Source organism: Myotis myotis, unplaced genomic scaffold (assembly GCF_014108235.1).
Source record: "Myotis myotis isolate mMyoMyo1 unplaced genomic scaffold, mMyoMyo1.p scaffold_m19_p_21, whole genome shotgun sequence".
Classification (NCBI taxonomy): Eukaryota; Metazoa; Chordata; class Mammalia; order Chiroptera; family Vespertilionidae; genus Myotis; species Myotis myotis.
In genome coordinates, this window is record NW_023416326.1 from 14,226,448 (window position 1) to 14,247,382 (window position 20,935).

General features: G+C 39.7%; 1 protein-coding gene across 1 annotated transcript in view; it reads right to left on the reverse strand.

Moving 5' to 3' along the window:
* Positions 1-20,935, reverse strand: part of SMYD3 (SET and MYND domain containing 3) — a 520,625-nt gene that overhangs the window by 338,388 nt on the left and 161,302 nt on the right. The gene's annotated exons all lie outside the window — the stretch shown is intronic.

Sequence of the window (20,935 nt, forward strand, 5' to 3'; positions counted from 1 at the left end):
GCTCCCCAGACTTTAAAGGGGTGTTTAAATGATATTCAGTGCTCAGGTGACTGATCCTGGCTATAGGAGAAAAAGTGACACGGTGAAGTTAACTAGATCAGCATGTGTACAGCGAGGAAATTAGTCAAGGAAAGGAGCCAATGCTTTCAAGAAAGAGAATAAACATATGGTTAATTTCTTAAATTATAAACTGTGGGTATGATTTCTGTATAGGAAGTTTCTTCACAGATGAAGTGCACGTGCAAAAACAGTAACTTGTCCAACCTTAAAATTGGGCCCATAATAGAAACTTCAAGGGTTGACTCTAATTTTAAATACAACAAAAAATATTAGGTTGATAAAGTTAAAAAAGAAAAAAATTTTAGAATATTGGCATTTTCCTACAGAAAATCATAGAAGGCCCAAGAAATCATTGGGTCTGGCCCTGCCGAGGCAACAGCAGGTGGGACTCAAAATTCAAAAAATCTAGGAGCTTTTTTTCATAGCAACATAAATTTATATTAACTGAAGTGTATCAAGCGAATGATGTTAGGAATATTCAAATGGCCCTTGGCAGAAAAAAGGTTCCCACCTCTTAGGGGGTGAGAGTCTTGGACACATCAACACACTGTCAAGGGCACAGCCATTTGGTGACTCCTCATCTCACTACTTTTCTTTCAAGTGTCTGCAGTTTAATTTTTCTAATACTAATAACAATACCATGACGGGCAAGACAGAAGGAATAAAAGCACATGAGCCTCAGAAAATGAAGAGAAAGACTCTATATTCCTCCTTCTCACTTGATATCCTTTTCCTTTGCCAGGCAAAGGGAAAAAAAAATCTAGCTTTACTCTTAAACACACATAACTACACATACAATTTTCATAATTCACCACCCTGACAATCATCAACTATTAGATCACCAAATACAAACCTGTTGAAAAATAGGTAATAATTAATAAATAAATTTCAGGGTACTTTTATCAGGCAATTTAAAACAGGCAATTTTCTACACATTAAAATAATATATAACTTCCCCTGTTTAAGACTATTTCTTACACCTTGTGATGGTACAATTAAACAAGATTTTACTTTAAATACAGCAGAAAATATGCAGGTTGATAACGTTGAAAAAGAAAAAGATTCGAGAATATTGGCATTTCTGTATCCTAAAGAAAACCGATAACTACATGGCCAAGGTGAGCATCAGCTACAAATTATGTGTACAGCTTGCTAACAAATTAGGGAAAGGTTCCCCTTTGGTTTCTTTTCTGACTACTTATAAAATAATATTCGCACACAGATTTGCAATTCAAATTCGATGTCTTAAGAGTACATGCTGCAGATCACGCTCTGAGTAGGGAGAGTGAGCTAATGGTTGCATGGAAAGTACAATTTGCTGCTGGCTTTTAGCCAGAAACACAGGCCAAATGTTTAGAGACCAGGAGGCACCTAAGCAAGGCCAGTGCATCTGGACTTTTCAATTCCAGTTGTTGCTGTTTCATGTGGGCCTCCAATAAAGGGCCAAATAAATGTGAAACTCACGCATTAAAAAATTTTTTTAAAAAAAACAGAAGACAAAAAGGAAGCAACTTAAAGGCCCTCTGAGAACATTTGTAACAGTGGTGACAAGAAGCCCTAGTGATTTAAACAGCACTAATAACCATATGGCTGGACCTATGTTCAGCTGTAATTTGCACATCAAGTATCGGCTTTTATTTTCATACTTGAGAAAACATGCCAACTATTCAGTATTTATGATCACAGTTAACTTGCAGAATGAGAAACCTAATTACAACAGAAAGGAGAAAATATTGGTCTTGGGAAAAATGAATTTGATTATCATACAGGTAGGCAGACAAGAGTCATTTCTACCTCCAAACAACCAATCCAGAAGGTCTGTATCTTAAACTTATTATAAGTGTCACGTATTAAAACAGATATGATCGCTGTGTGGGCAAATATATTGCTAATAAAAATCCACTCCAACATACCAGGCACTCCAGCACAGCACAGTATAATCTCTGTAGGCATAAGCTGCAGTAAGCCATGTGACACAGTAAAAGGCATGATATATTACAAGCTTCAAACAAAGTACTGCAAGCAGGCATTGTCAACCCATTGCTTGACAGCATCCCGGGGTAAAAAGGTCACACGGAAATAGAAGTCTTTGTGACAGAAAGCAACTTAAGTTGCTGAGCAAATGGCAGAAGGCGTTTCGGCAGGGAGTTCCAGGGATGTTGAAAAACGTAAGGAAAATGTCAATAGAAACCTTTTTCAAGAAAATAATTCTAGTTGGTATTAAGCGTTAGGACTGAAAACTGAGTGTGAGTGGAGCAAATCTGCAGCTGACACCACGACCTCAAAGAACAACAGGCCCAACCACTGCACTGGGTGGGGGATGCCCGCCTCGCTTTCTGCATCTGGACTATAAAAGCGCTAAAGACAAGCTGGTCGGGTCTGACGCTGTTAACACCTGGTGGTAATACCAGGCCGACTCACAGGTCCTCTTCAAGAAGGGATGTGAATCCCTAAACTAGTCTTATCACCCGAGAGAAGAGTATGGGTCCTGACCTAATGGACAACCTCATCAGAGGGACCCTCATTGGCAGCCACTTCTGAGCTCGGCTGGTTGTGCAATTTGTACAACAAATCATTTCCTCCTTCTGCCTCATCCATATGCACTCTCTCTAAAGCCCCCAGGGCTTTTATAAATCTCATCTAATGAAAGTGTGCTCAATGTAAACATTTTACTAAACTGTGATTTATTTTTAAGTCATTATCAGAAGGTGAGTTTAAAAGTAGGAAACTGTGACCTCAGAGTAGCATAATGTACACATTAGGACTTGCACACATGCTTCCATTTTTGAGACATGGGACACCTTGAGGGCCTCCTACCAGGAAATTCTGTAGCCTGCACAATGCAACAACAGTGGCAGAGGGTCAGTGTCTATTCCAGGACTCCTTTGCTCTCACCTTGTCAGAAATCTCACCTCATTACTGATAACCCTCTCTCCCACTTACCTTTAAATCTACATCCTCAATGGCCCCCAAGCTCAAATCTCTTTAAAACAACCAACCAACCAACCAACCAAAAAACAGCATTTCCCTTCTAACTGCCGCCCCATTCATCTCTCCTTATTCGTGGGCAAATTTCTTAAGATCCAGCACTCATCACTCTGAGGTGCTCCAGCAAGGCTCACGAAAGGATGCATTATTTATTAACACTCCTCAGGCCGCATCTTAATTGACCTCTAGTTTGAAACTGTTGAATTCCTTCTTAAATCTTTTTCTCCCTTGGTTTCTATGACGTTTTTCTCTACAGAATTTCCTCTGACTTCTCTCACTCTCAATCACCCTTGCTGTCTCTGTCTCTCTCTCTCTCTCTCTCTCTCTCTCTCTCTCTCTCTCTCTCTCTCTCTCTCTCCCCCCTCCCCACCTAGCCTCTTAAACATTCCTATTCTACAGAGTTACATACATGCTCCTGTTGTCTTCTTCGTTTCCACCCACTCCCTGGATCATTTTATTTCCATTGCATCTGTTGTCATCTATACACTTTTGAATTTTAAGACCTCAATTTCCAACCCAAATGTCATCTGAGGTTCAGTCCCATACATCCAGCTCCATTCTCAATACATCCACGTGTGTGTCCCACAAGATCTCCACAAAACAGAATTCATGATCTACACGTGCAGCTCTCTCTCCTCTTTCTATCGTCCCCCTATTGTCAACGCCTCTTGCTGTATTCATTGTCTCTCTTACCAATCACTCCACAAGTTTGCCAAGTTACGAACATGGGCGCCCTCTTTGACCCCTTTCTCTCTACCGTCCCTACAGTGGGCAGTCTCCAAGCCTACCTTCTCAAAAAGTTCTCATTCCGTCCTCTTCCCTTCTCACTGCCACTGACACCACTGCCTTAGTTCAGGACCATGGCACCTCTTGGTCTGATTACTGCAGGAGTCTGCTACTCTGTGTTACTCTCTCCCCAATTATCCTCCAAACCTCTTGCAAAAGAGGTTTCTAAAGTGCACGTCTCACTCACCAAATCCTATGCCTCTTGTCAAATTAAAAATCGGTCTCCTTCAAGATAAGGTCCAATCCCTGCCTCGCTTTAGTCCTATTTCTGACCAATTTCCTGCCTCCTGGAAATGTCAGGCCACACTGACCTGCTTAGCACTTTCCCCGAAGCAACATCTTTCTATCTTCAGTCTTGCTGAAAAGACTCTGAGACTCGGCTAAGAGGTCCTGTCTTCCTGAAGCCTTCCATGAGCTCTAAAAACAGGACCCCCACTATGGCTAATGGTACCATGATTATCATATCTTTAAAAATGAACCAATAGTTAATAATTTCTATACAAAGATTACAACCAAATGTAATATGAGTGGCTAGCACAAAGGGCTCTCCATAACTTGCATTCAAAGAATATAAGATGAACAAGTAATAATTTGGCTTGAAGTTTGCAGATGGCATAAGGCTTATAGCACCTAAGGTGTCCATGTCCAACTGTATTTACTCAGAACTTCAGAGTAATATGTTTCTTGCTGTTTTAAAATATTAATAAAGAGTCAAAGAATGGAACAGTCTCTAGGCCTTAATAATAAGGTTATCTTGCCCTAGCTGGTTAGGCTCAGTGGATAGAGTGTCGGCTTGCAAACTAAAGGGTCCCGGGTTCGATTCTTGTCAAGGGCACATGCCTGGGTTGTAGGCTTGATGCCCAGTAGGGGGCATGCTGGAGGCAGCCGATCAATGATTCTCTCTCATCATTGATATTTCTATCTCTCTTTCCCTCTCCTTTCCTCTCTGAAATCAATAAGTATATATTTAAAAATAATAATAATGTTATCTTGATGAAGTAAATGTTTAATAAAATATTATATACACTTGCAGAGATTCATGTACCTTCTGACTATCCAAGGTGTCAACCAGCCATCTTACTCATCTTTGCATGCCCAACTCCCTGACACACAGTATTCACTCAGTATAGTCTAATGAAGGCCTGATGAGTGAATAATTACAAAGAAAATTACAGAAACAACCACAGCCTACCCCGTTGCAGAATTCGTGATTTCTAATTTCTTGACTAGTCCAGATTCAGCTTATCTACAAATGCTGAGTCTTACTAAGGGCAGACTACCATTTCCTGGAAGTATTCAGTTTAGTGTTCATTTATTCAACAAAAATCCAGTGCCTACTTTATGCCAGCTAAATGGTAGGTGCAACAATTAGTGGGGTAAGCACTAGCAATAGATATAGACAACTCTGGTTCCAAGTCACCTAGACAATTGATAGTTGTGTGATCTGAGCAAACCAATTAAATGTTCTCTGCTTATAAATGTCCTCATGTAAAAGAACAATATATCTATTTCCCAGGGTTACTGTTAGGGTTAAATGAGATAATACATAATCCTAATACAGGGTGGGGCAAAAGTAGGTTTACAGTTGTTCCTATAGAAAATAATACAATAATCTATAATAATAAAAGCGTAATATACTAATTAGGCTGAACAACCTTCTGGACAAAGCCCGAGGGAAGCCCGGGTCCGGGTCCCGGGTGCCAGAGGGAAGCCAGTGCTGGCAGCCGAGGAAAGGAAGGCCTACTCTTGCACGAATTTCATGCATCAGGCCTCTAGTTAATAAATAATAATACAAGAATAAACGCTGTGCTTCATATACTCACAACTGTAAACCTAATTTTGCTCTACCCTATATAGTGCATACATATTATTTATTCCTGTTATCTACTGTGAATAAAACCAGTAATAAATATTTTATGTGTTATTTTATTAAAACAATCCCACGAGACAAATAAGACAGGAATTGATATTCCAACTTACAATTTTTAAAACCAGTCCCAGGAAATGTAAGCAATTTTCCCAAGACTACTCATGCAGCTAGTAGGTGGCAAATTTCTTTGGTGTCCAATACAAGACTGTGATTCTCTTTACTTAGTGTCTCTTACAAATATCCCTGGCACCTAACTATAAAAGACTTCCACCACAGGGCAAGTATAAGTGTTCCTAACATAGTAGCTGAGAGGTTTTAAGCAAACGAAGGGTTTAAATTGTTTTCTTACTAAAGAATAAAATTTTCTTATTGGGCACAGGGTAATGCCAACTACAAGAGTCAGCATAAAGTTTTCATGGTCTGGGGAAGATTCCCAATGTCATATGTTTTGCTTGAACAAGAAATTCTAGTATTAAAAACTGTTGGGTTGCCAGGGTAACAATCTATTTGCAATCATGATGCTAGTGGTATTGTGTTCTATTTCTCTCAAGGAAAAGTAAACTAGATATACCCCAGGAATTTAATAAAGGTATCTGCTTGACCAAAAGCCAAGATATGAGCGTTTTCAGACAATATGAAGGGATTTAAATATACAGCAGAAGACCCTCAGGTTATGATACCAGTTCCATCAATAAAATTAAAAGATTCTGACCTTGACACCAATACAAGGCATAACCATATGATCGGGAAAACTCAATTCCCTGAGCAAGAAAAATAAATTGCTGAACAACTGAGATGAGAACCATGGAACAAGAAAGTCAGAATTCATCAAAAGGAGAACAAATCAATCCTCAAAGGAAGTATGAATTATAAAGACTCACAGAAAGCTCAAAGCTTTCATTTCAGTGTTTTGTTTTGTGTGTGTGTGTGTAGGGGGAGGGGATGGAACTCTAGGGCATGCTTGGATGAGTTAACATTCTTGTTTTACCTGGAAAACGTTAGAAGGGCACATTCACAATAGACTGATTATAAACAAAAAAGGAAGCAATTTATTGTTATTAATTAGACTATTCTCAAGTCTGGACACGCAGACTACTTATGTAGATAGGCACTATTTCTACACAATAAGCCTCAGTCATGACTAAGAAAATCACACAGACTTTCCTGTTAAGCTTTTCTAGTACTTGGTTCTACAACTATCTAAGAAATGGCAACACTTTCCTCACAAATTTAGCTGTGAACAATCATTTCTATCTGTAATGATTTTACAGAACAGCATATGCATGCTTTATGTCCTCAAAGGCAACCTGAATAAAAACTGCACTCCCTCACTTCAACAATAACTTGGCTTTGTAAGAAAAGATCAACATTCATGAGAGGAGAAATGTTTTCCACACTGGCCAATTCTTTCCTTAACATACACTGTCAGTGCGGATTTATACACAAATAACTTTATTTTAATAATATGTACTTATATTATATACCAAATATATATTTATGTCATATTATAACATATATTTCTACAAATATATGTATTTATATATAAAGTTAACTAGTTTATTTTCTGAAATACATTCCTGAAAACGATGTGTAATCAAATATTCTATGTAACAAGTCACGCTTTCCTTCTATTTTCAATATAAAATTATAGAACTGTTCCCCCCACCCCGAAAGAATTGGCTGAAGATATTTTTTAAATCATAGTTAAGATTATAGTAAACCTCATAAAATCAAATATTGAAAATCTAAGATCACATAAAACCCCTTATGTGAAATAAACAATAGTAGCATTTGTTTTTAAAGTCAAGAGCTTGAAATTGCTGACTTGTACTGGGAAGCAGCAACCCATCTTTTCTTTTTTAAAACCAGCAGTATAAATAAATTTCTCGGCAAAAAATAGTTTCTCATGCATCAAATGTCAAAAATTCATTTATTTTTTCTGATGTATAAATACCATAGATCCACTGCATCGATAGGAAGGTGCAATAAATACATGTGGAATTAGCAATGTTTTTCATTAAATTAAAATATTTTCCTTCCAAGACTTCCATTTCAGTCCTAAGTATGTGTCATCTCCATTCATCCTTGTCTCACAGAACACTGATCTCCGTATTTTAGAAGCAGAATGCTTTACTTGTTGGCTCCTGCTAACAGAACATCTGAAATTTCATTGCCACTATTATTTATAAAATACAACTGCAGGAGAGTTTCCAGCATGATGAATACTCCATCATATTTCATCTTCAAGAGATGCTTAATATGAAGAGGGAAGGACAGTACGGTTGTTCTTTGCCCTCTTTTGGAAAGACAATCAGCAATTATAGGCTTTTCCCTTGTCTATTTAAATCTGCAGGTTCAGAGACAATTTTGTCAACAGCCAAAGAGAGATAAGAAGGAACTTCTAGCCCTAACTGGTTTGGCTCAATGGATAGAGCGTCGGCCTGCGGACTTAAGGGTCCCAGGTTCGATTCCGGTCAAGGGCATGTAACTTGGTTGTGGGCACATCCCCAACAGGGGGTGTGCAGGAGGCAACTGATTGATGTTTCTCTCTCATCCATGTCTCTACCTTTCTATCCCTCTCCCTTCCTCTCGGTAAAAAATCAATAAAATATTTTTTTTTTAAAAAAAAAAAAAAGAAGGAACTTCTAGAATGGCAAGGATTCATGAAAGTTCAGAACATGCTTACTGAGGTACAGCATGTGACAGCAGGGGCGGGGAAAAAGGGGGAAATAATATATAACTGAATAGTACTATCAAGCACAAAGCACTGAAAAAACTCTAAATATTGACTATTAATCTTTTTTCTATAACCAAAAAGGGTAGTAAATCTTACAAACTCAACTAATGCCTAATAAGTTGATTTAAATTCAAAGTACTTGAATGGGAAAAAAAAAAAGGGGAAAAAGCTGTTTACAGTATAGGAGGCTCTCCTGTGTTTGCAACACAATTTCAGATCCATAGGAGTTGCCACATTCGGTTCCAAGTAGTCCTTCATGAGTTTGCCCTAAAAGCAAAAGATACACCTCCACCAGGTTACAACTCTCTAGACCTATGACTTTAAAAATCAGCCTGTACAAAAGTGATCATTATGTACCGATGATGACTGGCCCATCAAGGGCATACAACAACCCATGTACATGACACTCTTCTGCACAAAGGAAAAAGAAACAGCTCTACTTTTAAAAGCCAGAGGACATACCTAGGTCTGCTTAGAACTGTCATGGCCTCAAAAATGTCACAGGGAAGAGAGCCAGGCTGGAGGTTTTATCATGCAAAATGTCAAGACTTAAAACCGTAAAGAAACTAATAACTAAAGAAGTTAAATTTACACAGACATTTTATGTACAGCACTTACAAAATTGATAAGAATTAAAAATAATAATATCTCATGCTAACAAGGTTCTAAGAAAACACTGCACTCATAGGTGGTGGGGGAGTGTGAATTCATATATAGGGTGGGGCAAAGTCGTTTACAGTGGTGAGCACATGAAACAGTGTTTATTCTTGTATTACTATTTATTAATTAGTGTATTATTTTTCACATGAACAACTGTAAAATGACTTCTCCTCCACTCTATTTGGCAACATATATAAAAAGAAAAATCTACCTCAGTAATTTCATTCCTATTAATTTATCCAATGCAAACAACTGCTTTACTATGTAAAGATATATGTATACTAATGTTCCCTACAGTGGAAAAACATTGGAAATAACTCAATAGAGTACTGGTTAATTAATTTTTAACGTTTCACACGATGGAATAGTACACAGCCATTATAAATCACATGTGGTATGCCTGCGGTGTGTATGTGGGAGTGTATATATTAAACATAGATACAGATGTGGCCCCAAATGTTAATAGTGGTGGTCTCTTCTTAAGAGGTGGAGTTTTAGGGGACTTGGATTTCTGCTCTGTACTTTTTACAACTTCAATTTTTTATAATGCACATACATTTTCAAAACACCTGAATAATTGTTTAAAATAAGGAATGAAATATAATAGCACAGTTTAAAAATACATATTTGCATGTATTTTAGACAACGGTTTTTGTTTGTGTGGAAGGATTCAAGGTTCTCAGAAATATGAAAGGTAATGTGTTGGCTATCACATTAGTAACAATAGTCTACTATTGTTATTACAGAAAAGATGAAAATTACACACTAAGTGTCTTCTTGGAACCCTAGGTGAGGAAATTAGTCCAGCAATTGTTTAATGAATTATCACAATGAAGATGGAGGGTGGCGAGGTGGGGTATAAATGGCAAGGTATGAATCTGAGATCTTTTCAATGTCTCTGTTAAAACCACACGTTCTAAAGTCAAAGATACCTGGTTCAAGTCTGCACTGACTAGTTCTGTGACTTGGGCAGGTTGCTTCTCCTTTCCGAGCTTCAGTTTACCTCCTGCGACAGGGGGATAATAGTACTTACCCACAGAATTGCTGTGAAGATTTACAAGATAATATATGATTATGCAAAGCGCAGTGCCTGGCATACGGCCATTATTCAGTGTTGGCTCTTGTTCTCAAAGCACGCCAGTTGTTTTTTCATTAGGGATTACAAAGACCTCAGGAAATCAAAGCCGGAATGTTATTGCAAACAAATAAAAACAAGGGAGATTAACTTCAGGTGGGATAAGAGAAAACACCGGACCTGTCAGTGGAGTTCATTCCCTTTCTGTACTAATGCTATCCATCCTGAGGATGGTTTTGGCTTTCCAGAGACCTAAGTCCTCTCTGATCATCATGTCGCTACAGTATTAAAATAATGCCAGTTCCAAAATTACACATGGAAGCTTAATGAAGAACAAAACCCAAATCTGCATATTAAACATAAATGAGGACTTGAAAAGTCTTATGAACAAATAAGCTATAAAGAGTTAGTGAAAAAAGAACTAAAACTGTTCCCCGTGATCACAGCACATACATTCCCACCATTCAACAGATTCCAATCAGCAAACATGTATGAAGCAACTCATTGTCCTCAAGAATCTCCCATTTTACTGCAGGAGCCAACATAAACCAACAAGCTCCCCAGAGCCTGACAAAGAGATAGTATACTTCCTGCTTTTCAGGTATGAGTACAAACAAGATGGTCACAAATTGAGATTCATTCATCTAGCAAGTTGAGGTGATGAAACTATACTTTAATAACCTGCATGCACAAACTTTATACTATCTACCAAGAGCCTATTTTGTGGAAAATATTATGTTACGTGTTGTAAGGGAACACAATAATATTCCTGGCATCTCCTAAGCTTTACAATCCAGCTGGGGAGCAACTCATACACATTGTGATGAGAATTCCCCAAGGGCAACTGATTTTTATCTTTGTATTCCCACCCCCTTGCTCAATGCGTGCAACATCACTGGCACTAAATAAATGTCTGGCAAATAGGTGAACAAACAAATGACTGTAATATAAATCAGAATATTAGATGGCCAACTGATAACAGTATTAAAGAAGTTTGGCAAAGTTTAACAGCATTCCCAATAGGGTAAGCAGGAAGATGAAGGCATATACTATTTTTGTCATTCAGTATTAATTCTCCATATTCCTCTGGTAACCATTCTCTTCCCCGTTATTGGTGTCTCCCTGCTCTCTTGGAGCTAACGCCAAGGTGGGCAGGTGACCTAGGCTGAGCAAATAGAAATACCACATCCCCTGGTTAAGACAAATGGTTCAAACATGCATACCTGACCCACACCGGCTAATTACCTAGCTAATTAGATGGTCACAGCTAACCTTGAGATTTTGCTTAAGTAACCAAGAAGACAGTTCTTTTTCATGCTCGATTTGAAGCCGAGAGGATAAAAATGTAGAGATTCTGACTATTGCCTTGTGTTTTGCCACCACATGGGAGAGCCCGTCTGAGAAGGAAGGCATCCCCTGGAAAGAGTCTAGCGATGGAGGAGGTTCAGGACCTAATGACATTGTTTGTCCTTCTGGAGTTAGCAATGCAAAAAGGAAGCACTTTTCAGTTCATAGCCAACAAATCTCCCCCCCCCCTTTTTTTTTTTTCTTCATTCAACATCACACTAGATTTCCTGTCATACAAGATGAAACTAGAATTCTTCCCTGAAGAATGTGGGAGGTTTTCAATAGGGAGGGGATTCCAGGTGGAAAGAACGGAGTAACAATAAAGTGGAGTAAACAAGAGAAGACTACTCCAGTGACAATGATAGAAAAAAATCTGTAGCTCAAGTGTAAGCTTAGATTGAACCTGAGAGACTGGGTGCGGGTAGCTGAGGGGTTGGGTACAGCAAATTGGACTGCTCACACCTCACTAAAAGGAGTAGCTGCTGCCCAGCGCAAGCAAATTGTTGCCGTGTGGGAAGTAACCCAGTGGAGCCGCATCTCCTAATTTTTCAGCAAAAAGAATTAAATACGGACTTTAAAAAGTGTTGGAAAGAATTAATATCAAAAATGAATTGATAGCAATGTACAGACCAAATAAACAAGTCTGCAGACAGGACCCGGCAGATAGCTGGGTTTATGACTCAGAGGTTACTCAAATGACCACGAAAGTAAATTCAAATCTGTTAGGAAAAGGGTAAACTCAAGTAAAGCTTTTCCAAACAACACAAGTGTGTGTATCCTCTAAGAAACGCTAACTGAAAAAAAAAAAAAATGGGAGAGAGAATTACAGATACACAGTAGATGTGAGTGAATGAATGGCTATGACAAAGAGTTCCTAACACCGACATAGTTGTTGAACAGATGAAAATAATTAGAATCTATGCTCTCAGGTTCTTTTATGTCTGTGACCAAGTGTCCCCTCATCTGTAAAATGCCACTAATAACAGTGCCTACTCTGTAGGGTTGTTGAGAGGAGTAAATGAGTTGTGATACTTATCATGATTAGCAGAATTCTAAGATGGCTCATAAGATTCCTGTCCCCTGGTGTACACACTTGTATAAAATAAAGATGTGCTGTTTTAAGCCACTAAGGTTATAGTAATTTGTTAAACAACAGAAAACTAATACACTTAGAACACAGCCTGACACATAGGAAGTCCTCAATCAATATTAGCTGTTAATATTACAGGATTCTATTAAACTATACATTCCGATGCATGTAAAATAGGATTTAGATTATAAAAATTCCGTTTGCTCACACCATATTTGCTGGTACAGGTGTGTAAGGTGCATCTGGAATGTCAACCTGGCTGGCTAAGGGATTTCCCGACAGCCAGCAGCACTGCACCTCTGGGTGTGTCAGTCCACGAGGTGTCTCCAGAAGAGATTCTCACTGGTCCCTGTACACCGAGTACAGGCACCATCTGCACCAACGCTGACGGGTCATCCAATCCACAGCGGCCCTGACTCGAGCAAAGGGCAGGCGCGGGGGAGTGTGCTCTCCCTGCCTGCGTGGAGACATCCGCCTTCTCCGCCCTTGGACATCTGTGCTCCTGCCCCTGGGTCTTCAGACTCAGACCAGGACTTATACCATTGGCACCCCTATTCTCAGGCCATCAGCTCCCCTGTTTCTCAGGACCCTAGACTCAGACTGAATTACACCGCGGGCTGTCCTGGTCCAGCTTATAGAAGCAGACTGTGGGAACTCTCAGCCTCCATAAATGCATAAGTTAATTCTTATAATAAATCTCTTCATATAAACATATGTTTTCTCTAGAGAACCCCATTGATATAAGGAACTAAGGCAGACAATTTATAAAAATACTTTTTATAATACATGTATTGAGAGTGATTTTTGTAAAAGGAAACTAATTATTGTGTTCATATGTTACAGACTGGAATACAGTTGGAAATAAGTTCACGATATGCAATGACAGTCTACTAACTCAGTTATTGTTTAAAGCATACTGAACCAACAAATACTTGACATGGAACAAAGCATAATAATTTTACTGATAAACGAAATCCCGTATCACACACATAGTCTTAAGCAATGGTACTAAAAATATTTCAGATGATACTAGCAACTAAGAAAACAAACCATAATATAAAATATATTTGAATGAATTCCTATAGAGAATATACAAAAGAAACACTGTAGTAAAAATCTGTACAAAGCAGACAGCAAAATATAATAAATTTGAAAAAATTCTTATAGAGGTAACCATAACACATGTAGAAATATATTTCAGTATTTTAAAAACTAGTTCAAAGCATACAGAAAAAGAATCAATTTGAAAAATGCCACTGTAACGTGCATAGCATGCCATAAAAAGCATATGATGTTTCCATGAATATTAGTATTGACAAGCACCTGAAAATATAATAAAAACAGACTTCAATGAATACATATGGAAAAAAATAGTGAGAAAAAAGTATCATAAAGATGTTTTATCTTCCCCCGCAAAGCCAAGTAAATCACGGTTCTAAGCCTGAAGAACCACAGACCACAAACACTACTGAACTGGGAGGACCTCTTGGTCCCCAGCATTCAACCACATCCGTCAGTCTATCCTGAAAACACAGGTTTACCCCGCCAGCCAAAAACAGAGCGTCCCTAGGAAAACTTTCATAAGCTGAAATGACATAAAGCGAAAAAGCAATTTCCACTCATTTATATGGGAATTTTTTTGAGTGTTCTCAGACCCAACATTCAATGCATGCACAAGGTCTTTATTTCATTCACCATGATCAAAACACTTAATTACGTCCAGTTTTACGCTAAGCACAACAACCTTACGAGCTCTCTTAGGGATACCTTAGGACACATCTTGCTAATGGGAGCACAAAAGCATGGAGATAATGCACAGGTGCTCACAGTTACAGCAGCTTGATGCTGAGATGCAGGGTGCAGTTCCTGTGGAAGGAGTTTGGCGGGACATTCTCGCTGCAAAATGAACGCTGATGACTATTTTTGCTTTTTGCCTTTGTTTCCATAAAAGCAAAAATCCTCTTTGAATTTCCTTCAGTAAGTGAAAACAGGTACTAATGTTGGTCTTTCATAAAAGCAAAGTAGTGTAACGCAAACTTTGGGAAAGTAGGGGAAACCTATATTACTTTAGAGCAGCGGTTCTCAACCTGTGGGTCGCAACCCCTTTGGGAGTCGAACGACCCCTTCACAGGGGTCGCCTAAGACCATCCTGCATATCAGATATTTACATGACGATTCATAACAGCAGCAACATTACAGTGATGAAGTAGCAACGAAAATAATTTTAAGGTTGGATCACAACATGAGGAACTGTATTTAAATGGCCAGAAGGTTGAGAACCGCTGCTTTAGAGCATGGTCACTAGAACTCTGTGACAATAAGCTACATTTAATTTTCTGCCAATGCCTCTGCTGCTTTTAGCCATCGGCTACAAATTAATAAATGTATATCTGAAATTATCGGTGAATAGCCTTGTGATATACCTCTATGACTTGAGGTAGTATAATGAACAACATAAACTGATGAACAAAAACAGATCCAGAGACAGAGGAGCATCGATCAGACCCTCAAACCTCAGAGGGAAGGTAGGGGAGGGTGGGGGTAAGGGAGAGATCAACCAAAGGCCTTTTATGCATGCATATAACCAATGGACACAGACATCAAGGGGTGAGGGCATGAGGGGGAAGGCAGCAATGGGGGGATAAGGACACATATGTAATACCTTAATCAATAAAGAAAAATAATAATAAAATAAATAAGTAAAAACTACCAATGAGATATGACACTTTCACCTTAGTTGGAATTTTTTTATTTTCCTGGCTCCAGCACTCAGAGCAGTCTTATTATAGCTCATCCAGAACCACTGGAAAGCAGCTGCCTGAGCCTGAATTCCTACAACAGGCACATACGATGTGGGTAAGGTGGGATACAGTTATTTGGGGTAAGGAACATGTGTAACTTTACAGAGATATCGATGCCTAGCATAGCTCTCTTTTCCTGAGGTTGCCTCAAGCTCATGTGAGAAGGTCTCTTATATCTCACAATAACTGCTGAGTCCAAACGGGTTCAGAGCTCATGTTCTGCAGAGCACAACTTCATTTAGTGAAACAATGATGAAGGATGCTGTTTCAGATTCGACTCTAAAATCTAATAAGATACAAAAATGCCTCAAGAAAAATGTTAAACTCAAACAACATATCAATGGGATCATAGAAAACTTCATTTCAGCCCAAGTCTCAGCATAAGGGCTTCCTGTTATCTTCAATGGAACACAAACTGTACTTTTAACATAAAATATTGTGGGCCGTAGTAATTTCACAGTTTTATTACATTGGAAAAAATGTTCATGGTCAAATCAGAATACTTCCATTTTATAATATGCAGATAGGGCTACTTTCTCATAAATATGTTAAGAAATTAAAATTAAGGAGGAGGATAAAGAAAATAAAGCTATTTGAAGAAGATAATGTAAAACAATAGATAAGCTTCCATAGCCATATTTAAAAAGAAAATCCTAACTAAAGTTTGACTTTTTATTAATTACCACAGAATTTTTAATTAAAAAATCTAATATGAGGCATCAAAAAATATTTTAAGGTCTCTTTCTTTAAAAAGTAAACAAAATTAGTGTGTCCTATGATTTTCCCCCCCAACTTACAATGCTCAACTTTTAATTATTTTGACTCTCCAATGGTGGGAAATTGATAAGCATTCAGTAGAAAGCACATTTTGAATTTTGATCTTTTCCTGGGAAGCAAGATGATTTTGCCCAACTGTAGGCTAATGTAGGTTTCCTGAGCACATTGAAGGTAGGCTGGACTAAAGTTCAGCAGGTCAGGTGTATTGAATGTACTGAAGACTTCCCATATTTTCAACTTACGATGGGTTTATCAGGACGTAGCCCCGTCATAAGTCAAGAAACATCTTCATTCTCTTCTCTTAATGGATGAGTATGGAATCTAACAGCCCAACTCGCTTCGTTAAAATGCTCCTGATGCCCAAACCAGCGGCAGCGTTCAGCCATGACAAACCAAGTCACTGTAGTTCCCATTCCCTGCGAGCTGTGAAGAGCCAGAGTGGGAAGGCGGGAAGGCGAGCAGGCGCTCAAACCACCGGCCTGGGGAGCCCACTCGGTGGCACTGCAGATACGTTTCTGCTCCCGCCTGCGTTCCAGAGCAAACTGAAGGTTCACACAAATTTCTGCATTGCGTAAACAAAACGTATCTTCAGGCTTTACTTGACCTGTGCCATTATTTTTCAAAATATTTTTTAAAAACTTAAGTTGAGACAGATACATTTTACTGTTTTAATGCTCATGAATAAACTATATTCCCTATACACTAATAAAAACGTTTACGGTCATTCAAACAGCTCTCTACTGAAAACAGCAGACGTTGGTTTCCATCTCCTACACCCCGCCTGCTGGTGAGTGACTCACAGCATGATGGAGCCACTAGCAGGTAGAGCTTTTCACTGGATAATCAATTGAGTGGGTGCCTTAGCACAATGCTTAAGAGATCACACAACATAACATAAAAATAAACCTACACTTCCATTTACTAAGGTATAAAGTAATCCCAATATTAAATGTGCACCCCACTTTTAATGTTAATATTGTAAAACTATGCTGTACAAAGGATTAACTAAAGCAAATGATTGCTCAGATGAGACCATTTGGACTCACCTTCCTCATTCCTACTGTTTTCATTATACAACACACAGTCACCAACTTTGCCAAATCCTAAATCACTGAGACTGGGTAGCCCCACATGAAATACTGCAAACTGTACTGGCTGACTCTCAGACCAACGCACTAACACCAAATCAGACAGAAGTACTTCTGAGTTCAAATATGGTGGTGGGGGGGGGGGGGGGATTTTATTCCCTAAGAATGAAAAAGAATAGCTCAGCTTTTCATTAGGAGCAATTCATTCTGAGAAACAACATCATTTTGGTAAAAATACCAAAAGCCTAATCACTCAGCTTCCATTCTAAAGTGTGTGTGTGTGTGTGGGGGGGGGGGGGTCTGCATACTTTCAGGCCACAGGAAAAATAAAAATGGCGCCAGTGAATTTCTAGTTGCTAAAATTCACTACTAGAAATCTTTAAATATTAAAGGCTTTAAATAAGCATGTGACGTGCTTTAACATCTCCGAACTTTCACGTGTTGGCCATCTCCTTTCTGAAACTCTTCCTTCATGGATCCCAAACAACCTGAGACCACAGCTCCTACTGTTTCTCTACATGTCTTTTTACAGATCCGCCTCAGTTTATTGTGAAAAATAGAAAACCAAAAGCACAATAAACAAATGAAAACCTAGTGCTGAACTCCCCACTTGAAATGTTCTCGTGAGGGTTGCCACCAGGATCAGGAAGAGCAAATAGCATGTGGAGGCCTCGATAAGGAAGTGAGACTCACTGGATCAGCCTCAGGCATTGGAGTCAAGGAAAATCTTTTTTTTCCCCCATTGTGGGTTTTTTATTGAATTTATTGGGGTGATACTGGTTAATAACATTATATAGGTTTCAGGTGTATAATTCTGTAATACATCATCTGTATATTGTATGTTCACCTCATCAAATCAATTGCTCCTACCAAGAAATGGTCACATTCATTAACCATAAACCAGGAACAACAAAATCCTTGGATTGCTTCCTCTTTTGGCATCCAGTGTCATTGGAACCTAATTCTTAATTCTGGGGTCCCCAGTGGCCTATTTGGAAGAGTGACTCCTAAATTCTAGGAAATGAGCACTGACTTTCCACCGAGAATGCCTTTCCCTAAAGGCCCTCATCAAATGACGTCCCCACACAAACCTCCATCACAAGACTGTTCACCGTAGCTATCAGACTCTGCTGTAGAATATTCTGAGCACCTATGATGCATTGCGTTTGGCGTGCACAATTTTAAAAAAGAAAGAAAAGAATAGGGCACGGTGGTGCTTTCAAGGAACATTCGATATAATTATATTTAAGTTATTTATATTTGTTTTATGTCTCCTACCAGACAGGGCAGAAAATATCCTTTTCCCACATAGTGCTGTGGACGGTCAATACACATCTGTGCAGCGGAAGTTTACGAAGCTGGTTGTTTCTGACCTGAAATATCTAAGTAAGAGTCCCACTGCTTGTTTGACCCTATTCCCCACTTCTCCGGTCAGCTCTGGAATAAAGGGGTCTTAAGGATGACAACTCAAACCAACCCCCCCCCATTCTTTATTGCCAATACATAACACTAAATATCACAGGGACACCCAACATGCAGGGGTGAGGAGAGAATGCCCCCCTGGCCGATACATAATACAAAGTATCACAGGGACACCCAGCATGCAGGGCTGGGGAGAGAATGCCCCCCTGGCTAATACATAATACTAAATATCACAGTGACACCCAGTGTGCAGGGGTGAGGAGAGAATGCCCCCCTGGCTAATAGATAATACTAAATATCACAGTGACACCCAGTGTGCAGGGGTGAGGAGAGAATGTCCCCCTGGCCGATACATAATACAAAGAATCACAGGGACACCCAGCGTGCAGGGGTGAGGAGAGAATGCCCCCTGGCTAATACATAACACTAAATATCACAGTGACACCCAGCATGCAGGGGTGAGGAGAGAATGCCCCCTGGCTAATACATAACACTAAATATCACAGTGACACCCAGCGTGCAGGGGTGAGGAGAGAATGCCCCCTGGCTAATACATAATACTAAATATCACAGGGACACCCAGTGTGCAGGGGTGAGGAGAGAATGCCCCCCTGGCTAATACATAACACTAAATATCACAGGGACACCCAGCGTGCAGGGGTGAGGAGAGAATGCCCCCTGGCTAATACATAACACTAAATATCACAGTGACACCCAGCGTGCAGGGGTGAGGAGAGAATGCCCCCCTGGCCTATACAATAGCAATGTGGAGAGAAACTGCCCACCAAACTGACATATTCAAAACAGCAACAGCGTCTGATACTTATAAGGAAGAATGGTTCACGTTTAAAATTTATGATAGCACAAAGGCACTCTAGAATCTCATGTTCAATGCACTGAACAGAAAGCAGCTGTTAGGCAAAGGACGATTAAATGACTTCAATGTGAGAGAATTAATCACACTTTCTTATACTTGGAATTCTGCTGCCACTGGAAAATAAGAATGAGGAGGATATGTCAACATTCTAAAAAGCAACAGAAAAATAAGCACCCAAACCATTACTGATCTAGAAAAATGTAAAGTACTTATGTGTCTAAGATGTAAAAGCTTAGTTGCACCAAAAGGTTTTTTAAGGCATTAACTAGCTAATAGAATCAATAGAATATCCAAGTTGTTTCTAAAATCAGTAAGTATTGGAGAACCAAGATGGCGGCATAGGTTAACGCCGGAGTTTGCTGCCTTGAACAACTACTTCAAAAGTGAAACTAAAAAACGGAACGGACATCACCCAGAACCACAGGAACGCTGGCTGAGTGGAAGTCCTACAACTAGGAGGAAAGAGAAACGCATACGGACACTCAGAGGAGGTGCAGTGCTGAAGTGAAATACTCAGGTGCGGAGTGCGCGGAGCGGGCTGGCGGCGGAGGGCGCGGTTGGCGTTTTCAATCGGGAGGGAGTCACAGACTCTGAGCTCCAGATACAGGCGAGTGTTTAGGGACCCAGACTCAAACGGGAGAAGCAGGACTGTCTGGCTTCGGTCAGAGCGAGTGCAGCTTTCTCTCCGAGCTTTGCAGCGGGTGCTGGGACTCGGAGAGGCAGAGCCGCTGGGGACAGGACTGAGAGCCGCCATAACTGCTCTCTCCGGCCCACCCTGTTGATCCTGTGCGACCCGCCCTGCCCAAGCCCTGCACACAGGCATTTGCCAGATAGCCTCAGGCAAAGGCTAGATTAGCACCTCCCTAGAGGACAGAAGTTCTCTCACTGCTGACACAGCTGATTCTCATAGCCACTTGGCCTGGAGGTCAAACCCTCCCTGGTATTAGCTACAACAATCAAGGTTTAACTATAAGACTGCGCACAAAGACCACTAGGGGGTGCACCAAGGAAGCATAACAAAATGCGGAGACAAAGAAACAGGACAAAATTGTCAATGGAAGATATAGAGTTCAGAACCACACTTTTAAGGTCTCTCAAGAACTGTTTAGAAGCCGCCGATAAACTTAATGAGATCTACAAGAAAACTAATGAGACCCTCGATGTTATATTGGGGAACCAACTAGAAATTAAGCATACACGGACTGAAATAACGAATATTATACAGACTCCTGACAGCAGACCAGAGGAGCGCAAGAATCAAGTCAATGATTTGAAATGCGAGGAAGCAAAAAACACCCAACCGGAAAAGCAAAATGAAAAAAGAATCCAAAAATGCGAGGATAGTGTAAGGAGCCTC